Source organism: Callorhinus ursinus, unplaced genomic scaffold (assembly GCF_003265705.2).
Source record: "Callorhinus ursinus isolate GAN/ISIS: 27379988/994484 unplaced genomic scaffold, GSC_fseal_2.0 scaffold33, whole genome shotgun sequence".
Taxonomy (NCBI): Eukaryota; Metazoa; Chordata; class Mammalia; order Carnivora; family Otariidae; genus Callorhinus; species Callorhinus ursinus.
The window spans coordinates 14,739,113-14,761,628 of NW_027397095.1; the positions used below are offsets into that span (position 1 = coordinate 14,739,113).

The 22,516-nt window shown below is 44.3% G+C and overlaps 1 protein-coding gene across 2 annotated transcripts in view; it reads right to left on the reverse strand.

The window, feature by feature from the left end:
* IL13RA1 (interleukin 13 receptor subunit alpha 1) overlaps positions 1–22,516 on the reverse strand; it is an 80,226-nt gene that overhangs the window by 1,849 nt on the left and 55,861 nt on the right. Inside the window, exons 11-12 of one of the 2 annotated variants that reach the window (XR_012374367.1) lie at positions 9,497–9,675; positions 8,623–8,719 (exon numbers count right to left, since the gene is read on the reverse strand). The exons of the other annotated variant lie outside the window; for it this stretch is intronic. The gene's annotated coding sequence lies outside the window, so the exon portion shown is untranslated. Of the gene's footprint in view, positions 1–8,622; positions 8,720–9,496; positions 9,676–22,516 lie in introns of those variants that run through there. 2 annotated transcript variants of the gene reach the window in all.

Below are 22,516 nucleotides of genomic sequence, written 5' to 3' on the forward strand. Positions count from 1 at the left end.
AAAAAAAAAATCTTTCTCCTTCATTCTGTACTGCAGGAAGAAGTGTGAGGAATAACACACCCTTCGACCAGACCCCCCGAACTGCAGCTCTCTGCCGGTGATACAGTTCTTCCGTTTCTCACCTCGAGGACAGGGTTCTAGGTTGCCCTTCTGTGAGCTCCTGAGTGGACCACTCCTTTGCTGGATTTGGCATCCCTGGCCTCAGAGAAGGAGCCACCCCATGAAGGATGAATGGGGCAGAAGCTAGGGGCTCCATGTACTAGCCTGCTAGGGCTGCCATAACAAAGTGCCACAGATTGGGTGGCTAAAACCACAGACATGGATGTTCTCACAGTTCTGGAAGCTAGCTGTCCAGGTCGAGGTGCCCACGGGATTGGGTTCTCCTGAGGTCTCTCTCCTGGGCTTGCAGAGAGTTACAGTCTCGCTGCCTCTCCACAGGGTTGATGCTCTGTGTGCCTGCTCTGATGTTCAAATTTCCCCTTCTGAGATTTTATTTATGTATGTATGTATGTATGTATGTATGTATTTATTTGAGAGAGGAAGAGAGAGTGAGTGAGAGGCAGAGAGAACCTCAAGCAGACTCCGCGCTGAGCACAGAGCCTGACGCGGGGCTCAATCTCACAACCCTGACATCACGACCGGAGCCGAAACCAAGAGTCGGACGCTCAACTGACTGAGTCACCCAGGCGTCCCTCCAATTTCCTCTTCTTATAAGGACCCCAGTCATATTCAACTAGGACCCACTCTCACAGCTTCATTTTGACTTAATCACTTCTTTTCAGGGCCCATCTCCAAATACAGTTACATTCTGAGGTACTGGAGGCTAGGGCCCCTACACACGTTCTTTGGAGGGACACAATTCAGCCCATCACGCTCTATTTTCCCTTACTTTTGGTTCTGGGAAAGCGTGTCTCCTTTCCCTAATGTACAGTGTAGCCAGGAGGTCCCTGTGGGACTTTCGGGGCTCAGGGTGGTGGCAGCATGCGCTGTCCAAGTGGACCACCCAAGTTCAAGGTTGTTGCTGTGTTGCTTGTTCTTGACTGGTGATGCTTGGAAGTAAGTGAACCACTGGATGCCCTTCAGCTCCTGTTGGATTCTTCTTTAGCCTGTCGAGATACTTCGCCTGCTCCTTCCTGCTTTCTTATTTCCAACCCTACTACTTAGAATCCCTTGGAGTATACGATCCAAATCTGGAGGCGAAGCCCCTTCCATCTCAGGACTGTGGCCTGTCTCTTGTGGATGGAACAGTGTAGGGTGGGGAGGGTGGTAGAAGTAGGGAGAAGGCAGGCCGGCCACCTTGCAGAGTCAGGGGTGAGCTGGCAGTGGCTTATGGGTTAACTTCGGACTGTTCCTTTGGCTCCCCAGCACTAGGACATCTGACCCTGGCCTCTAAGCAGATTCGTTTTCTGGATTTGAATGGTTTCATCACCACGTCAGGTCATTTGCAGCTGGACCTGGTGGGTGGCATCCAAGAAGACAAAGACGAGACCTCAGAGCTCTGGCAGAAATGTTGAAAGGAAACAGAGGGTGTATCAGGTGTCCAGGTTGGGTCATTAGAACAAAGAGAGGGTCTTTCCACACGGGGCTAGGAGGAGCATTTGCTAAGCCAGCTCTGGTCGGTTAGAGCATCCCTTATCTCTGGCTTCCTGTTTTGGGGGTTTCCGGGGACACTTCCAATCACAACGATTCAGGCTCTGATGGCTCTAAGGAGGCCACATTTTGTTTTCCAGTTGCAAAATATAAACTTTAAAAAACCCGATGATTACGAGCTAAAACTTTCAGTCGAATCAGTAATAGCTACCTTTGGTTGCCTCGCTCCTCTTTGTCAGGAATTTTCCATCCATTATGTCCCTTCAGCATCTCCAGCAGTCCTGTTGAGACACTGTTCTCCCACCAAAGTAGCTAAGGGCTTGCAGACACTTCACACCGGAACTCTGGCTCATGGGAAGTCAGAGCCGAGTGGCAATGTTTATGAAAGACCCTCCCCAGACTAAGCTGGGACCCCATGGGCGGCATCTCTCATGAAAATAGTCCACGAGATGGTGATAAAAAGCTATTTTTAGACAAACAAAAACTAAGAGAGTTTGTCACTGGCAGACTGCACTAATGGAAATTCTAAAGGATGTACTTCGGGAGGAAAATTGTCTTAGAAGAAGGAGATGCAGGACGGAATGAAGAGCAAGGAAAGTAATAGTACGTGGGCAATACAACTGAACATTGATGGAAGAAGGAATCATAGAAACGTCCGTTCTGTTTTTTTAAAAAATAAAGTACTTTACAATATGAAGAGACGTCAGGAGCGACATAAGTGGAGCTCAAGTTTTCTAAGAACCTCATTTCATATTGGAAGTGATTTAGGTACTTATTAAATCTAGACTTTTATCAAAGGTAATAATGTATGTAGGAAGTAATAGGATGTAATTATTAAAATAATAGCAAGAAAATGTAAATCTTCAAACCAGGAGACAGGGGAAAATCATTTAAAATTTTAAAATTTCTCAATTCTTTTTAAGTCAAGAAAGAAGAGGCAAAAGAAGCACAGGCAGGGGGCGCCTGGGTGGCTCAGTCCTTAAGCGTCTGCCTTCGGCTCAGGTCATGATCCCGGGGTCCTGGGATCGAGCCCCGCATCGGGCTCCCTGCTCCGCGGGAAGCCTGCTTCTCCCTCTCCCACTCCCCCTGCTTGTGTTCCCTCTCTCACTGTTTCTCTCTCTGTCAAATAAATACATAAAATCTTAAAAAAAAAAAAAAAGAAGCATAGGCAGAACCAATACAAGCACAAAATAAAATGGTAGCTTGGGGAAAAAAGGGGTAGCTTGAAACCCCAATCTATCAATAATTTTATTAAATGTTTATGAGCTAAATGTTCAAGTATTGTCAAATAGGATTATCAAATACATCCATATGCTGTTTAGGATAGACAAATCCAGGGCGCCTGGGGGGCTCAGTCGGTGAAGCCTCTAGCTCTTGGTTTCAGCTCAGGTCATGATCTTGGGGTCGTGAGATCGAGCCCCGTGTCAGGCTCCATGCTCAGCGGGGAGTCTGCTAGATATTCTCTCTCCCTCTCCCTCTGCCCCTGCTCACACAAGCTCTCCTCTCTCTCCCTCTCTAAAATAAATAAGACTTTAAAAACAAGGGGGGGTCACCTGAGTGGCTTAGTCGGTTAAGTGTCTGACTCTTGGTTTCAGCTCAGGTCGTGATCTCAGGTTCCTGAGAGCGAGCCTGCATCCTGCTCGGCGCTCTGTGCAGAGTCTGCTTCAGTTTCTCTCCCCCTCTCCCTCCGCCCCTCCCCTCCCCAGCACTTGGGGAGAGAAATTCAAAATATAAGGATACAGATAGGTTGACAGTAAAAAGGTGGAGAGAGATAAATCATACAAATAATTATACAAGTGATAGAAAACATGTATAGTGATATTCACATCAGACAAAATACAATTAAAAGGCAAAAAGCATTATTAGAGATACAGAAGTTCATTTCATAATGATAAAAGATTCAATTCACCAGGAATGATTATGCATTTATAACAAAACCTGGAAAAGTTAACTTACTAGAAGGAGAAATAGACAAATATACAATCAGAGTGGGAGGTCTTTCCCCACCTCTCTCAGTACTTCGTCAAAGAGACAAAACACATGTCTCTAAGGATATAGAATTTCTGAACAACATAATTAATAATCTGAGTTTATAGCCAAAGTATAGGACACTGCAATCAATAACTACAGAAGACACATACAGAACCTTTATAAAATTTGACCATGTACTAAGCCAAAAGGCAAGTCTTCACACATTTCAAAAAATTGGAATCTGATCATAATGCAAATAAGTTACAAATTGATAACTATAAAAGATAACTGGAAACTCTCTGTATGTTTGGAAATGAAGATACACATTCTGGAATCACTGATGGGTCAAAGAAGAATGATAATGGAGTTACAAAACATTTGTAGTTGAACAATAATGAAACTACATCAAAACTTGTGGGATGCAGCTAAAGCAATGCTTAGAAGGAAAAAGTATCTCATAGCAATGATGAAAGGCCAAAAGCTGATGAGTTAAGTATCCACTGCAAGACTTAAAAAAGCAAGGGGTGCCTGGGTGGCTCAGTCGTTAAGCGTCTGCCTTCGGCTCAGGTCATGATCCCAGGGTCCTGGGATCGAGCCCTGCATCGGGCTCCCTGCTCAGCGGGAAGTCTGCTCTCCCTCTCCCACTCCCCCTGCTTGTGTTCCCTCTCTCGCTGTGTCTCTCTCTGTCAAATAAATAAATAAAATCTTAAAAAAAAGACTTAAAAAAGCAAACAAGATAATCTCAACAAAAGTAAGAAAACATGAAATTATAAAGAACAGAAATTAATGAACTAGAAAGAAAAAAAAATCCCCACAATTCAATGTCCTCTCTTGACAATTCTATTAAACATTGTACTGGGGTATGATCTAATGATTTATAAGAAATATATATTTTGTCATTCAGATGACCAAAATAATATTCCTCAGATATATTGATTCTTCATCCCCAGTTCCTGTAAATGCTTCAGAGGCATAAAGGTGAAGTGGGTGTCTTGTTATTAATGAAGGTTGACTTTTGGACCCCACACAAGGGTAGGGGCTGGTTGCCAGGAGGACCAACCAAGTGATTAAAGTGTGGGAACTGGGCCTGGGCGCCTGGGTGGCTCATTTGGTTAAGTGGCTGCCTTTGGCTCAGGTCATGATCCTGGAGGCCCAGGATCGAGCCCCGCATTGGGCTCCCCGCTCAGCGGGGAGTCTGCTTCTCCCTCTGACCCTCCCCCTTCTCATGCTCTCTCTCTCATTCTCTCTCTCAAATAAATAAACAAAATTTAAAAAAAAATAAAGTGTTGGAACTTTCAGTCCCACCCACACTGGAGAAGGGGGAGGGGCTGCAGGTTGAATCAACCAATGGCCAACGGCTTAGTCAATCAAGACTGTGTAATGAAGCCTCCATAAAACCCAAAAAGGACAGCTTTTTGAAGAGCTTCCATGCTTGGGAAACCAGAAGGCTTCCACATGCCACAGAACCAGGCCCCAAGCTCCGTGAGGACAAAAGCTCCTTTGTTCAGGACCTCACCCTATATATCTCTTCATCTGGCTGTTGATTCGTATCCTTTATCATATTCTTTCATAAACTGGTAAACATAAGTGTTTCCCGCAGTTCTATGAGCCACTCTAGCAAGTTAATCAAACCGAAGGAGGAGGTCGTTGGAACCTCCAATCCATAGCCAGACAGAAGCACAGCGAACAGCCTGGGCTTGAGACTGGCATCTAAGGTGGGGGTGGGGGACCCTCTTGTAGGACTGAACCTTTAACCTGTGGAATCTGATGCCACCTCTGGGTAGACAGGGTCAGAATTACACTGAATTCTCAGACCCCCTGGTGGTGTTTGAGACTTGCTTGGTGTTGGCCGGGGGAATCACCTCTCCATGGTGGAATTGGGTCTAGGAATCCTGAAAAGATGGGGGTTCCAGCCAGGGAAATTAGGCCAGAAAAAGAAATACACAACATCCAGATTGGAAAGAAGTAAAATGATCTCTATTTGTAGATGATACGATTTTGTACATAGAAAAGCCTAAGGAAACCACTGAGACACTACTAGAACAAATAGATTAGTTCAGCATGATTATAAGATACAAGATTACTATACAAAACTCAATTGTATTTCTATACACTAGCAATGAACAACCCAAAAATGAAATTAAGAAAACAATTCAATTTACAGTAACATCAAAAATAAAATATTTATGAATAAATTTTAAAAATGTGAGACTCCTACCATAGGAACCACAAATCATTGCTGAAAATACTTAAAGATCGAGGGGCACCTGGCTGGCTCAGTCAGTAGGGCATGTGACTCCTGATCTCAGGGTTGCAAGAGTTTGAGCCCCACATTGGGCATGGAGCCTACTTAAAATTTTTTAAAAAAGAAATTAAAGATCCGAATAAATGGAAAGATATTTCATGTTCATGAATTGGAAGACTTAGGATTGCTAAAATCGTGATCTACAGATTGACCTACAAATTCAATGTGATCCCTATCATAATCCCAGTTGTCTTCTTGGTAGAAATGGACAAGCTGATGGTAAAGTTCATGTGGAAATGCAGGGGACCCAGAATAGTCAAAACAATCTTGAGAAAGAAGAGCAAAGCTTGAAGATTCACACTTCACAATTTCAAAACTTATAAAAAGCTACAGAATCAAGGCTGTGTGGTACTTGCATGAGACTAGATATACAGATCAGAATAGAATAGAATTGAGCATCCAAAAATAAATCCATACATTTATGGTCAACTGATTTTCGACAAGGGTGCCAGATCATTCAGTGGGGAAAAATAGTCTGTGCAAGAAATGACACAGGGACAGTTATATATCCACATACAAAATAATAAAGTTGGACCCCCACCTCACACCACATATACAAATTAATACAAAATAGGTCATAGATTTAAATATAAGAGCTAAAATTATAAAACTCTTAGAAGAAATCATAGTAGAAGTTTATATTTGTGACCCTGAGTTAGGCAGAACCTTCTATGACACCAAAGCACAGGCAACAAAAGAAAACACAGATAAATAGACTTCATCAAAGTATAAAACTTTTGTGCATCAAAGGACACTATTGGGAAAGGGAAAAAACAATCCACAGAATGAGAGAAAATATGTGCAAGTCGTATATCTGATAAGGGACTTGTATCTAGACTATATAAAGTACTTTTATAACTCAATAATAAAAAGACAAATAATCTGGGCACCTGGGTGGCTCAGTCGGTTAGGTGTCCGCCTTCGGCTCAGGTCATGATCCCAGGGTCCTGGGATGGAGACCCATGTCAGGCTCCCTGCTCAGTGGGAAGTCTGCTTTTCCCTCTTCCTCTGCCCCTCCCCCCACTCATGTTCTCTCTCCCTCAAATAAATAAATAAAATCATTTTTTATTTTTTTATTTTTATTCTTTAAGATTTGTATTTATTTATTTGAGAGAGAGAGAGAGAGAATGAGAGAGAGAACACGAGAGGGGGGAGGGTCAGAGGGAGAAGCAGACTCGCCGCTGAGCAGGGAGCCCGATGTGGGGCTCGATCCTGGGACTCCAGGATCGTGACCTGAGCCGAAGGCAGTCGCTTAACCAACTGAGCCACCCAGGCGCCCCTAAAATCATTTTTTTTTTAAAAAGACAAATAATCCAATTAAGAATGGGCAAAGGAGGGGCGCCTGGGTGGCTCAGTCATTAAGCGTCTGCCTTCGGCTCCGATCACGATCCCAGGATCCTGGGATCGAGCCTCGCATTGGGCTCCCTGCTCCGCGGGAAGCCTGCTTCTCCCTCTCCCACTCCCCCTGCTTGTGTTGCCTCTCTAGCTGTGTCTCTCTCTGTCAAATAAATAAATACAATCTTTAAAAAAAAATGGGAAAAGGATCTGAATAGGTATTTTTCCAGGGAAGATACAGAAATGGCCAATAAGCACATGAAAAGATGCTCAACATCATTAGCCATCAGGGAAATGCAAATGGAACCCATAATGAGAGACCACTTTATACCTACAAAGATGTCTACAATAAAGAAGACAGACAGTAACAAGTGTTGGCAAGGCTATGGACAAATTGGAATCCTCAAATATTGCTGGCAGGAATGTAAAATGATACAGCCACTTTGGCAATTTCTGGAATTTCCTCAAAAGGTTAAATACAGAATTACCATACCATGCAACAATTCCACACCTAGGTGAATACCGAAGGGAATTGAAAACATCTACCCACATCAAAACTTGTACACGAATGTTCAGAGCAGCATTAAAAGTAATAGCCAAAAGGTGGAAACAACCCGAAAGTCCATCAACTGATGGACGAATAGAAGGAATGAAGTACTGATCCACGCTACCACACCCATGAACCTTGGAGACATGATGCTAAGTGAAAGGAGCCAGTCACATGGCTGTGCAGAGTCTGCTTCAGTTTCTCTCCCCCTCTCCCTCCGCCCCTCCCCTCCCCAGCACTTGGGGAGAGAAATCCAAAGGCCATGGATTCTATGGTTCCATTTATATGAAATGTTCAGAAGAGGGGCGCCTGGATGGCTCAGTCGGTTAGGCAGCTGCCTTCGGCTCAGCTCATGATCCTGGGGTCTTGGGATTGGGCCTCACGTCGGGCTCCCTTCTCAGTGGGGAGCCTGGTTCTCCCCTGCCTGCCATTCCCCCTGCTGGTGCTTGCTCTCTCACTCTGTCAAATAAATAAATAAAATCTTTTCGGCCACGAAAAGGGCAATGGCTGCCATTCCTCCAGAGCTTCTTACCGTTCTTGGCACTAGGCTTTGCATGCACATCTTCAGCTTCAGCTTCCAATCTACCCCCAGGTTTCATGACTATTTTTCTTGGGGAAAAAAAAATACATATTAATGGCTCTAAAGCTTGAGTTTTCTCACTGAAGCTGTAAGGCAAATCGTACCACAGAAACTCGATGGTGTGTGGGAAGGGGCCCAGCCACCATAGCTGTGCCATCAGGCGTGGCTGTGATTGACTGGGGCGAGAGCAGGGACCAGGCCCGGGGGCGCGAGCTGCTGGGGCTCTGCTTCCTGAGGTGGTCCCCAGTGTTGTGACGAGCCGGCTAAAGACCCCTCCTGTTGCTGGGTTCCAACCTGCACTAAGGCGCCGAGGCTTTTCTATTCCTTTCATAGCTTCATCTCTGGGACACGGCAGCTGTCATTCAAATCCAGGTAATCTCTTTTCAGTGCTCTGTGACATTTAAGGGAGCAGATGGAACGGCTTGTCAGATGCTTGTCGGAAGCTGCTCACCTGGGCCCACAAATCCTTCCCCTCAGCCAACAGATTTTTCATAAAGGAGTGCTAATCTCTCTGGCTTACTGCCCTTTGCATCCCTACAACCTTAGATGCTGGGGCCATTGGCTAGGTTCAGAACCTTCTGGTAGGCTCTCCCATACCACCACCTCCACCCTTCCTTTGTAATTCTATCACAGGTAGAAAGAATAGAACTACTTGTTGATTACCTTGGGTCTTCCCTAAGTGCCCCCAAGTTCCATGGCAGTAGATGGAACTGACTACCTTCTCTGCTGGACTCATGGTGCCCAGCTGGGCCTGGCCCAAAGCAGATGCTTAATCCATATTTGTCGAAGAATGAAATAATGAATGAACTAACAAGTGAGTGAGAGAGAAAAGTAGAATCACATAAATGTGGTAATCGTTCTCAAACCTTTGAAGAGCCGTCATATGGAAGAGGAAGGATTTTTTTATTAACTTTTTCTTTTGAGATAATTTCAAGATTACAGAATAGGTACAAGAGGGGTGCCTGGGTGGCTCAGTCATTAAGCATCTGCCTTCGGCTCAGGTCATGGTCCCGGGGTCCTGGGATCGAGCCCTGCATCGGGCTCCCTGCTCCATGGGAAGCCTGCTTCTCCCTCTCCCACTCCCCCTGCTTGTGTTCCCTCTCTCTCCGTGTCTCTCTCTGTCAAATAAATAAATAGAAATCTTAAAAAAAAAAAAAAGAATAGGTACAAGAATACTACAAAGAGGGGCGCCTGGGCGGCTCAGTCGGTTAAGCTTCCAACTCTTGATTTTGGCTCAGGTCGTGATGTCAGGGTTGTGGGATGAAGCCCCGCGTGGGGCTCTGCTCGGCACGGAGTCTACTGGAGAGTCTCTCTCTCTCTCTCCCTCTGCCCCTCCCTCTGCTTGAGCTATAAATAAATAAATAAATAAATAAATAAATAAATAAATAAATAAAACCTTTAAAAAAATACTACAAAGAATCCTCCTAGACTATCTATCCAGATCCCACCAATTGTGAATATTTTGCGACTCTCTCCCTACTTAGGTAATGTTCTTTTTTCTGAACCATTTGCAGAACTATTGTATATGTCATTTCACTTCTTTTCATATTTCAGTGGGTAATTTCCAAGGACAAGGGCATTCTCAGAGATAACTACAGCACGGTTATCAAATTCAGGATCTACCATCTACAGTCCTTGCTCCCAGTTTGCCAATAGTGTGGAAAACTTTTTTGTTCTCTTTGTTTCCCCAGGGCAGAAGGATTCACAGGTAGATGGATATACAAGGGAGACGATTTTTGACCATAGAATGTAAAGACTGATCTAAAAAAATTAGAATGGACTATCAGAGAATGAAACGGGCTCTCTCCAATAACAGAGAACTCCCTGTCGCTGGAGGTATTTAGGTGGAGACCAGATTACCTGTCAGGAACGGGGGAAGAGGAGATCCCTTAGGAACATGAGCTACAGAATAAGCTTCTCTCTGTGTGCCCCTTTCCAAACGGGCTGACTTACATGCAACATTCTCGGCTTCTTTTTTTTCCACTTAGCATTTCTAGTGTCAGGGTTGGCCCTTTGTGTGTGGCTGGAATAGCCAGTCTTTTCCATGGCATGGTGTCAAAGCAACCTCATTCCAGCAGCCTGATAGCCTTTCCCCTGACATGTTCTATGAACAGTCAGCCCCGAAATATACTACTAATGTGTATGATGTGCTTATGATGGGCCAGGCACTGGTTTAAAGTGCTTCGCAAGTGTTAACTCACTACGTCTCAAAAAAAAAAATAAAAATAAAAATAAAAAAAACCCCAGGATGTATCTACTATTATCCTTATTTTACTGATGAGGAATCTGAAATTCAAGTAGATTTTTGGTATCTTGCGTTGATTCAGATCCAATGTATTAGCATATTTAAGACATTATGTTCCAGTTCAAATGAGTGTATGTGGAGATTTTAAAAATTGGCTCAATTCTTAGAAAGGAAAAAAAGTGAAAGAAACTGAAACACGGTGCTTTGGGACTTCAAGAATATTAGTATTTCTTTATCTTCTTATATGTGTTCTTTTCCAAAAAGGGCAGGCTAATACAGAGTTTGGGGGGTTATTTTTGTTGTTGTTGTTATTCTGTATTTCTTTAAGATTTTATTTATTTGAGAGAGAGAGTGTACGCAGAGGGGAGAGGGGTAGAGGGCGAGGGAGAAAGAGTCTTTTTTTAATTGTTATGTTAATCACCATACATTACATCATTAGTTTTTGATGTAGTGTTCCATGATTCATTGTTTGTGCATAACACCCAGTGCTCCGTGCAGAACGGGCCCTCTTTAATACCCATCACCAGGCTAACCCATCCCTCTCCCCTCCTCCCCTCTAGAACCCTCAGTTTGCTTCTCAGAGTCCATCGTCTCTCATGGTTCGTCTCCCCCTCTGACTTATTCCCCTTCATTCTTCCCCTCCTGCTATCTTCTTCTTTTTCTTTTTTCTTAACATATGTTGCATTATTTGTTGCAGAAGTACAGGTCTGTGATTCAACAGTCTTGCACAATTCACAGTGCTCACCATAGCACATACCCTCCCCAATGTCTATCACCCAGCCGCCCCATCCCTCCCACCCCCGACCACTCCAGCAACACTCGGTTTGTTTCCTGAGATTAAGAATTCCTCATATCAGTGAGGTCATATGATACATGCCTTTCTCTGATTGACTTATTTCACTCAGCATAACACCCTCCAGTTCCATCCACGTCGTTCCAAATGGCAAGATCTCCTTCCTTTTGATGGCTGCATAATGTTCCATTGTGTATATATACCACATCTTATTTATCCACTCATCTGTCGATGGACATCTTGGCTCTTTCCACAGTTTGACTATTGTGGACATTGCTGCTATAAACATTGGGGTGCACATACCCCTTAGGATCCCTACATTTGTATCTTTGGGGTAAATACCCAGTAGTGCAATTGCTGGGTCATATGGTGGCTCTATTTTCAACTTTTTGAGGAACCTCCGTACTGTTTTCCAGAGGGGATGCACCAGCTTGCATTCCCACCAACAGTGTAGGAGGGTTCCCCTTGAGGGAGAAAGAGTCTTAAGCAGACTCCTCACTGAGCGTGGTGCCCAATGCGGGGCTCAATCTCACGACCTTGCGATCACGACCTGAGCCGAAACCAAGAGTCAGAAACTTAACCAACTGCACCACCCAGGTGGTGCATAGAAACATTTCTATGTTTCCTGATTTTCTGATTGTTGTTGTAACTATTATTTTTATTTTAAACACCTACTTTTCACTTTAATTGACATGCCAATTCCAGACTCAAGACTCTCCGAGGGACTGTGTGTATAAAGCTGATGAATCTCCCTATTGCACTATCATCCCAGAAGACAGAGGAACCAGGACAATGGCTCCTTATTTCCAAAGCCTTGAGGATTTCATATTTTTCAGAATAGTTATCTCCTGGCCAATTTGTACTAATCGTTCAAATTTCAGCTTAAATGTCAGAAAAGTTTTCACTACCCTTCAAGATGTGGTCAGATTCCCGATTCCTGCTCCCACTGCAGCATCCACCTGTCCCTCAGAGCAACGATCACACTTCTTATGACTGTCTTCTGTCTTTACAGTTAGACTGTCATACAATTTTATTTATTTATTTGAGAGAGAGTGAGAGTGAGAGCACGGGAGTAGGGTGAGGGGCAGAGGGAGAAGCAGACTCCCCGCCGGGCAGGGAGCCCGATGCGGGGCTTGATCCCAGGACCCTGGGATCATGACCTGAGCCGAAGGCAGACGCTTAACGACTGAGCCACCCAGGCGCCCCTGTCATACAACTTCTTGAGGGGCCACATCTGTTTTCCTCCCCAACGTGGCTTCAGTGCTTAGCACAGTGTACCCACTCAATAAATGTTTGCTAAATGAATGAACCGAAAAGACGAAGACCCGGTTCCACTCCAGAAAAGGAGGTTGGCAAAAGAAAACATCGAAGGAGGAAGCGGTGCCCCTGGAGGCAAAAACGAGGGTGTCCTAGTATCAAAAGTCAAAGCCAACCAGTGACTCGGTCAAAACGAGGGATTTGGTGGGTCCAGCGGAGAGCTGTGGTCCCAGCCAGAACCTTGGTCGGCAGCTACAGGACAGCAGGGGGGGCAGGAAAGAGCTCAATTCGGTGCCAGCATGCCACAGCTGGCCGGAAGTAGTCTGCTGTCAAGGGTTAAACGCTTCCAGAAAGAAAGGATACTACAGAACACGTGCCCCCACAGTTTCCTCCGTTGGGGATGGAGGAATAGACCTAGCCTAAAAAGACTTCGAGGAAGAACTATAAAAGGTTTTTGAGAGGAGGGGTCTTGGTGGCCCCCAAATCATGTCCCCTCTCCCTAAGTGGCAATCACAGAGCTGCCATTAGCATTTCTCCATGCAGCCCCCAGATGGCAGCAGTGTGTTACTCTGGAGCTGCGAGTTGCTGGTAAGGGCTCTGCCTTGCGGTCTCGCTTGCCACTGCATGACTGCCCTGTAGCAAGCTCAGATTTGGAATTTCTTCACCCTGTGCCCAGAGGCTTGCAATGTGTCTTCTGGGAGTGAGCCCGCTGCTCTTTTCCCGGGGGCTGGCTCCCGCACCCCTGACTCTTGAAGTTGCTTTGCTCTCATTGCCACCCGAGTGCCCTCCAACCTTGTTGGAAATCATGACCCAGTGGTTCCCGCCAACAGCCTACAGTCCACATGTCCAAAACAGAATTCGTGTTTCTCCTCCGCCCCCTCCCTCACCCCCACTCCAGGCTTTGCTTCTCTATAGCATCTTGAACATCTCCTGTTCATTCGTCAAGTCCTGGTGAGTCCACCTCTAAAATATTTCAGATCTGAGTTCTCTTTTCTAATTTCCCTGGCACGGGAGAGCCTCGCCACCTCTCAACTAAGCTCCTACCTCACTGGCTTATCTCCATCGTCTTCCTCCCACAATCCATCCTGCTACCACCATCTGTGACTTTGCCCAACCTCTTCCCAGGACAAGAATGCCCCCTTTTGTGAATCTGTTCAGATTCGACTCACACTTCAAGGTTCAGATCATTCCTTCTATTGCCTGTCTACAGCACTTCATTTGGACCTCCTTTTATAGCTTTAATTTTTCACACTCTGCCTTGAAGATTATTATTTATATATATGGATCACTCCCTCCCTCCCTCCCTTAGCCCAGGATGGCAACTACGTGGCACAAATTCTTCAAGTCATCCCCCAACCAGTACCCCATGAGAGGCATCACTAACAGATCTTAGCTGTCTTTCTGCTGAGCCTAAACGCAATCTCAAAATCCTTCTCAAAACAGTATCTCCAGGCAGAACTGGTTCACCAGATGAAACCGATGTGCCGTCCCTAGCTCGGACTCTGAGAAACAATGAGACAGAAAGCAAGTCCTATTCTTCTTTGAACCCACCACAGCATCTTATACATACTCTATACTCATGTAAAGGCTTCCTGAATGAAGGAATAAAGCAGTGGACTAGAGCAGACCCTGGTAGCAGGAATGCTGCTCCCAGACTCCACGGTTCAATTCAATCAGCTTTTTTTCACTCCAGTGGATCTACTCCATCCTGCTGGTGGTAGTCACATGGTGCATATCGATATTTCCCAATGCTATCCAAGCCAACAACTTACCAAAAGCTGCATGACTAAGTGTTCACTCAGCAGGTGGAAGGAGCACGTACTTAACCACACATCATTTTCCTCAACCTACCATGCAGACTCCTAAGCCTGTTTTTCCGGCCTGCTTTCCAGTTTTCAGTACGTTTAAAAATATCCTAAAGGGGTCACGCCATTTTGGTCCTAATGAATCCATGCTTAAGTGTTTCTTCATTATCACATTTCCAACATGCTTATATCAGTCCTTATCCCAAGGGGGGAGAAATGATACAACACAGATATGCTTTCGATTGCCACGTGCACAAACATTCCCTACGCGTATTAAAAGTTGGCATTTGGTTGTGTGGGGGGTGGGGCAGGGTGTGTGTGTGTATAGGGTTGTTGTTGTTGTTTTTTCCAAGGAAAACTGAGTGTTGGCTGTGTAAGAACTTCCAAGGCCAATCTTGAGTTTTCACTTCGTTCATGGCTGACTTACTGTCCTTATCAAGAATTTCCAGAGCCCAGTGCAATACACAGTGACCCTAATGTGCAGTCAGAGCAATCTGGAAGGTCGTGGCGGGGAGCTACTTTGTGGTGACAGGGCCATACTCATTACTAGATGCCAATGCAGTAAGGTTTTGAGGGCCAAACCACTCTTTGTTCCTAAATCCTTGCCCCTATATATAACAAAGTGTTGGTATTCAAAAATCCACCATGAGCCTTGCTGGATCCTGATTCGAACAAACAATAGAAAAAAAAGAAGTGAGACAGTTGGGGAAGTGTAAACACTGACTGGATATTTGATAATATTAAGCAATTATTGTTAATTTTTTTAAGTATGGTATACTTAATGGTATTGCAGTTTATTTCTTGATTGATTTCAGTACTTCATGTTTTCCTTTTTTTTAAAAGATTTTATTTATTTATTTGAGAGAGAGAGAACATAAGCAAGGAGACTGGCAGGCAGAGGGAGAAGCAGGCTCCCCGCTGAGCAGGGAGCCCAATGCAGGACTCATCCCAGGATCCCGGGACCATGACCTGAGCTGAAGGCAGTCCCTTAACCAACTGAACCACCCAGGTGTCCATACGTCACATTTTCTTATCTTACCTTTTTGGAAGTGATCTAGACAGTCCATGATTTTCACTTCACTCATCATTTAATTTGGCAAAACTTTATAAAGTTACTGGTTACCAAAGATTTTGGAAGCTATTTAAAAGTTTGCCTATAAACCTTTTAATCTTATTTACATCTATTTGATTTACTTGTTCTTAACAATTATGTTTAGACTACCCACAACACTTCGGGAGGCACTGGACAAAGTCAACCATTATTTCAAGTTTTTTTTTTTCTGACAAATTTGCAACAGAGATAACATGAACTTATGTGATTTTCAGTAAACACAAGCAGAAGAGAAGTTGTATATTTAATCCTGGTAACTCTAAAGACATGTCTATTTTCATTAACCCCACAACCTTAAATTAGCTTTAATAACGAACACTTTCCCTATTGTAGTTGTTTTTTTTTTTTAATAAAAGGGGTCCTTAGTTTTTAGAGATGTGTACTGAAGTATTTACAGATGAAATGATACAACGTCTGGGATTTGCTTCAAAGTAACTCATTGTCTCTGAGATGGAGAATGGGTGGCGGTAGAGACGAAGCAAGACCAACCGTGTTGATCATTGTTGACGCTGGGGGATGGTCATTCATCTTAACAGTCTCTCCACTTTTGTTTATGTTTGAACTTTTCCATAATAAAGGATTTTAAAAAAATCCACCATGAAAGCGGCAGCATGATTTTGGAAAGGCTCCTCGGACGATGAATCTCACCCAGGAGAGGGAGCCCACAAACACGTTGGCCTTCCTTGACCACGTTAGAAAGGATGAATGGATCAAACGTCTTGTTATCAGGAGGCAGAGGCCAAAAGGGAGGAGAAATGAGGTGAGGCGGAGTCTGAAAAGAGAGGAAGGTAGGAAAGGTCTGGAACATGGACTCTTGCCAGACTGGCGAAGCCACTGCCAGCAACGGAAAGACGGCACTGAGGGTGGTGGCAGCTGGGGAGAGGATGCTGAAAGAAAGGAGTCGACTCGGGGCACCTGGGTGGCTCAGTCGTTAGGCGTCTGCCTCCGGCTCAGGTCATGATCCCAGGGTCCTGGGATCGAGCCCCGCATCGGGCTCCCTGCTCCATGGGAAGCCTGCTTCTCCCTCTCCCACTCCCCCTGCTTGTGTTCCCGCTCTCGTTGTGTCTCTCTCTGTCAAATAAATAAATAAAATCTTAAAAAAAAAAAAAGAAAGGAGTCGACTTGGAAGGGGAAAGATATCTTGCCTACGCACTCTGGCGGGGGCTGGTGGGATGCAGCTTGAACGTCCAAGCTATAAAGCCGACTCACGCTCGGGAGAGAGCTGTCCTTATTGCCCCTCCACTGCTTTCGGACACAGCACGGAGAGAAGACGTTTGGGATTCACTCTTAGTCCAATTCTCAAGTCAAACAATAACACATAGAATCATCTTCTGGTTTTGTCTGCATTTTCAAATCTACAAGTCTTAGGTCAGCTGCTCTTTTTTGATGTCTGCTCCCATTATTTTTCTAGAAAAACGACTCCAAATTGCCATTTTCTTAACTGTGAATATTAGACCTGAAAGGCCCCCTGTAGATCGCTTACTGCTTTTCTCCCAGGTGAGAAAACACAAACTAAGAGAAAGGAAATGACTCGCCTGGCAGGCACGTGGTAGGTGCTCAGTACCTTTCTACTGAGTCCGGTAGCGGGTCATACTAATCTGCCTCTACCAAGAAATTGGCATCAGATCTGGCAGGTTGGTGCCCATGTCATACAGTTTGCACATCACTCCTGGTCGAAAGAAAATGATCACATCAACAGAGAAGGCAAGCTTAGACTGTTCCTAGCTTAGGTACCTTCTTCCTCTATGATTCTAGTTCTAGTCTCTGTGGGTCCCCTATGTGCTGGCAAGGCAGCTCCTGGGTGCGAAGCTCACAGCTAACCCAGGCCTCCTCTTCGGGCTGAGGCTTGTCAATTGTCTCTTAGCCTCCTCAGTGCCCCCAGGTACTGGCCAGCCTTATTTTGGGCTGCATGGCAGGGCGCGCATTAATCCCCGTACATTAGATGTTTACACTGCACTCCCATCCTGAGAAAATGGTTAGTTTGGGCTCCAAACAGCCTATTGTACTGCCAAGGAGCAGCTATCTAGCATTATTTCTTCAGTTTCCATCTATCCCAGGGGAAGGAAGGAAAGGGAGGGAGAGAGAGAGGGAGAAAGATAGAATGGAAGAAAGAAAGAAGGAAAGAAAGAAGGAAAGAAAGAAAAACTACTTTTGATTTGGGGCGCCTGGGTGGCTCAGTCAGTTAAGTGGCCCACTCTTGATTTCAGCTCAGGTCATGATCTCAGGGTTGTGAGATCAAGCCCCGCGTGGGGCTCCGCGCTCAGCAGGGAGTCTGCTTGAGGATTCTCTCCCTCTGCCCCTTCCCCCTCCTTCTTTCTCTCTCTTTCTCAAACAAATCTTTAAAAAACTACTTTTGATTTTAAGTGTTTTTAGAAGCATAAAAAGAGCTAAGATTCTGATGTCCTAAGAGTCGAATATAGCATTCTTTTTCTCGAAACAGTGCAATTGGGAAATGTCATGCCACTGCCAAGTCAATACAATGAAGGCAAATAGTGCAACATGATATTGTAAAAGCAGGATACATTGCTGTCACCATGATTCTCATTTTCGCATAAAGGAAAAGGAGCGGCACCTGGCCGGCTCAGCCGGTGGAGCGTGCATCCCTTGATCTCAAGGTTGTAAGTCTGAGCCCCACGTTGGGTATAGAGAGTACTTAAAATCTTTAAAAAAAAAAATTATATGCCCAAGAAGACATCTCATTGTGAAATTTTAAAACACTAGAGACCAAAAGAAAACTTTTAAGCTTGCAGAGAGAGTTACGCCCAGAAAATTGGAAATCAATAAAGGAATCAGACTTTTCAAAAGCAACGCTAGAAGCAAGAACATAGTGGAATATGGTTTTAAAAATCTGAAGGGAAATTGTTTCTAATTAGGAATTCTTCACCAAGGGCTAATTTTAATCATATGTGAAGATATATTCAGATACAGAAGGGTTTTATTAAAAAAATTACCTCCCTCGCGGGCGCCTGGCTAACTCACTCACTTAAGCATCTGCCTCCGGCTCAGGTCATGATCCCAGGGTCCTGGGATCGAGCCCCGCGTCGGGCTCCCTGCTCGGCGGGGAGCCTGCTTCTCTGTCCCTCCCCTGGCTCATGTGCATTCTCGGCATTCTCTCTTTCTCTCAAATAAATAAAATCTTTTAAAAAAAATATATACCTCCCTTGCAATCTTTCTAAGGAAGTGAGTACGGATGTAGTCTGGCAAAACCAGGGCATAAAGCAAGAAAGAGGACCACCTGAAATGTGGAAAGCAGAGTCGAACAGAGAAGAGAAGCTAAGGGCACTCCCCGGATGACAGTTGGGTGGCAGGCCCAGAGGGCAAATATTCCAGAATGGATCGGGGAGCCAGCAAACTCCACGAGGGTTGTCTCCCAAGAAAAAGAAATGGAACTCATTGATTACGTGTGATAGATGACCATGCCAAATGGAGTTCTGTGGTTCTCTCAGCAAGTTTGGGGCTGAACTCATGACAGGTACTTAGAAAAACAAATCAAAGAAAAGAGACAATTTGGGGAAGACAAGATAAAGGAAATACAATTTAATGGTACTGTACATGGATCAACTGTGCATGATTATACAAATATTGCAAATATTTAATATTTTAACCAAAATTTTTTTGTATTTGTAGAAGTGTGAGTGCCTGTGGTGTATGTCTGCATGTGTGTGTGTGTGTGTTGGGGACATATAAGAGAGCTAGTTCCTCATCCTCCATAGCAGAAATTCAGAAATAGGTAATTTCTAAACCTAAATAAAAATAAGAAACATCATTAAGTATTTGGGCATTAGTCAGAAGGGTTAGATACCAAAAGAACCAGCTAAAAACGTTAAAAGCAGTTTAAAACAACACAAATTTATTATTTCACACTTCTGTAGGTCAGAAGTCCAACAAAGTATGATTGATTTTCTGCTTGAGGTCTCATAAGGCTGAAATCATGTAGTTGGCCAGGCTGGGCTCCTATCTGGAGACGCTAGGGTTAGATTCAGATGCCAGGCTCATTTCACGTTGTTGGCAGGATTCGGTCCTTCTAGCGCTTTCTAACAGCCTCTTCATTCTCAAGCCCATGACAACACCTTGAGACCTTTCTGTGCTTTGACTCTTCCATTTCTAGCCTGAGAAATTTCTCTGCTTTTAAGGGCTCAAGTGATGAGATTGGGCCCACCCAGATAATCCAGGAAAATCTTCCCATTTTAAGATCTATAATCGTAATGACATCTGCAAAGCCCCTTTTGCCATGTAACATAACATTTTCACAGGTTCCAGGGATAGGGTGAGGGCATCTTTTCTGGGAGCAGGAATCAGGGGTCAGGAGTGGTGGGGCAGGAGACCACTGTGTTTTATAAGCCCTGTGGTATTCTTCGATTTTTAAAATTATGTACATGTTGGGGCGCCTGGGTGGCTCAGTTGTTAAGCGTCTGCCTTCGGCTCAGGTCATGATTCCAGGTCCTGGGATCAAGCCCCACATCGGGCTCCCTGCTCGGCGGGAAGCCTGCTTCTCCCTCTGCCACTCCCCCTGCTTGTGTTCCCTCTCTCGCTGTGTCTCTCTCTGTCAAATAAATGAAATCTTTAAAAAAAAGATAATGTACGTTTCATTTGGATCAAATAAAAACCAAAAAGTTAAATCCAATGACCAAATTTGCAAGTATTGAATTCAAAGGGACTCTATTTTAGGTAACGTATCAAATGTCATGATAGAGGCAATCTGTATTATACAAAAATCCCTTTTTGTGTCTCTAGGCAAAATGACCTACGATCTGCAAAGCATGGTAAGAAATAGTTGTTAGGCACAATCATGGCTGGGCCCTTGTGAAAAATTCTGATTTGGATGTACCACAGGGCTCATCCAAGGTATCAATCCCTCTGTTCGTACTGTTGTATTAAAGGACCCACTCTGGTTACTTTTGGCAGTTAACCACCACTCATGGCTAGCTATTTCCTGTAGCAACAGGAGGTGACCGTAAATGCATTTTCTTGATATGCAAAACAAGTCATTATCTCAGTTTTTGTTGGATGTCAGAATAGAGCTAATCTAGTCCAGTCTCCTTATTTTACAGATGAGAACACTGATGCCCAGCGAGAGGTAGGGACCTGCCCATGGCATTGCTTGTGTCTGTAGCAAAGACCCCCACTTCTGAATGAGTTCCACAACTCACGGCCACTGTTAGGAACTTTGGATGGCATGAAAAATCGCGAAGTCTAACATCTTCATCTTATAGATAGGGAAGCCAATGCAAACAGGAAGAAACGTCTGCCCAAGGTCATTTGGAACTCCGACATTCTAAGCTAGGTTACTTTGCCCTGTGCAAAGCACACAGATGAATAGCATGCACAAACGAATCTGAAGACGCTGTAAAAAGCTCACTTAAATGGTTTAAATTCTCAAATAGCTTCTGTCTGATAAGCAATTTGGCAACAATTTGAAAGAAAATGTTTCTTCTTTAGGTAGCTTTCTTCTTAGGACAAGTAAATCTATCACTGGCCTCCTAATACAGGCTCTCATGTCAGGCTGACTTGGTTTCCAATTCTGTCTCAGTCATTTACTAGCTGGGTGATCTTGCATACACAACTCAATTGTTTTATTTTTTTTAAAGATTTTATTTGAGAGGGAGGGAGGGAGAGCACACGAGCTGGGGGAAGGGCAGAAGGACAAGCAGACCCCCAACTGAGCGCAGAGCCTGCCACGGGGCTCGATCTCAGGACCCCGAGACCATGACCCGAGCGGAAGTCAGATGCTTAACTGATTGAACCATCTGGGCGCCCCCAACTCAATCATTTTATATCTCAGTCTCTTCATCTATAAAATGAAGGTAACAATGCCACCTACCTCATGGGCGTCACGTGGGAATTTAGTGAAATAATACATCTAACTTGGCACCTGGTAGCCACTCAATAACTATTTTCTCTTTTTATGTAATGTTCATACCTAAAAAATGTTGAAAACTAGCAGTCAAATATTTTCCTGTTGCTAATAGTAAACTAATAGTGTGACGATTAGGAAAGACAGTTAAAGGCCAAAGAACCTTCAGGAAGAATTCATCTTGGGGATTGATGTCAAAAATATCTAGCATATCCAAATGCCAATAAATCTCCTCCCTCGCTTAAAGTAAAAGCATGCCATGACTTAGCTACAGTATTTACAAGAAACTTACTGCTTGATCTAATCATCAGGGTTTAAAAGAAGAGTCTCTGAAATAAGTGTTCTTGTTTCCTTGCTTTCTTCTGAAACTACTAATACTCTGATGGCATAATGTGTTTCTTATGTGAGCTTGGAAACGAGCAGGACTTCATGGAAATGACAAAATGGTAAATTACTCTGGAAATCAAATGTACTTCAATCATTCTGGCTCCTCTCCCCGAGACAAGGTGAACATGTTTATGACTACAAAAATGTGTTTTCCATAGATCTCATATAGATAAGCAACCTCAAGTGTCTGTACTCAAATGTTTTCTGTCATAATACTCAGTATATTGATGTATTAAGCAGCAAAGCTTTCTTATTAAAAACACAACTATACTTACCTGGAGACAGATTTCCAGACTCTTCTTGGATCATTCTAGATAGTTACAGAAATAACCTCACCGAGCTCAGCAGCCCCTACCCACCCCCTAGGGTTTGGATCTTGTAAAGATTCAGGGTAATTAATAAATGTGGTCTGGCTAAAGACCCATTCCTAGAGCTTAACACTGTTAAATAACAAAAACTCAACAAAGTAAATTTGAAAGATCTAATCGGCTTTATTATTTGACTCATGAATCCAGCAGCATCCGCACCTAATACGTAGAGAAGAGTTCAAAAGGACCACAGAGGGGCGCCTGGGTGGCTCAGTCGTTAAGCGTCTGCCTTCGGCTCAGGTCATGATCCCAGGGTCCTGGGATCCAGCCCCGCATCGGGCTGCCTGCTCAGCGGGGAGCCTGCTTCTCCCTCCCCCTCCCCTCCCCCACTCCCCCTGCTTGTGTTCCCTCTCCTGCTGTCTCTGTCA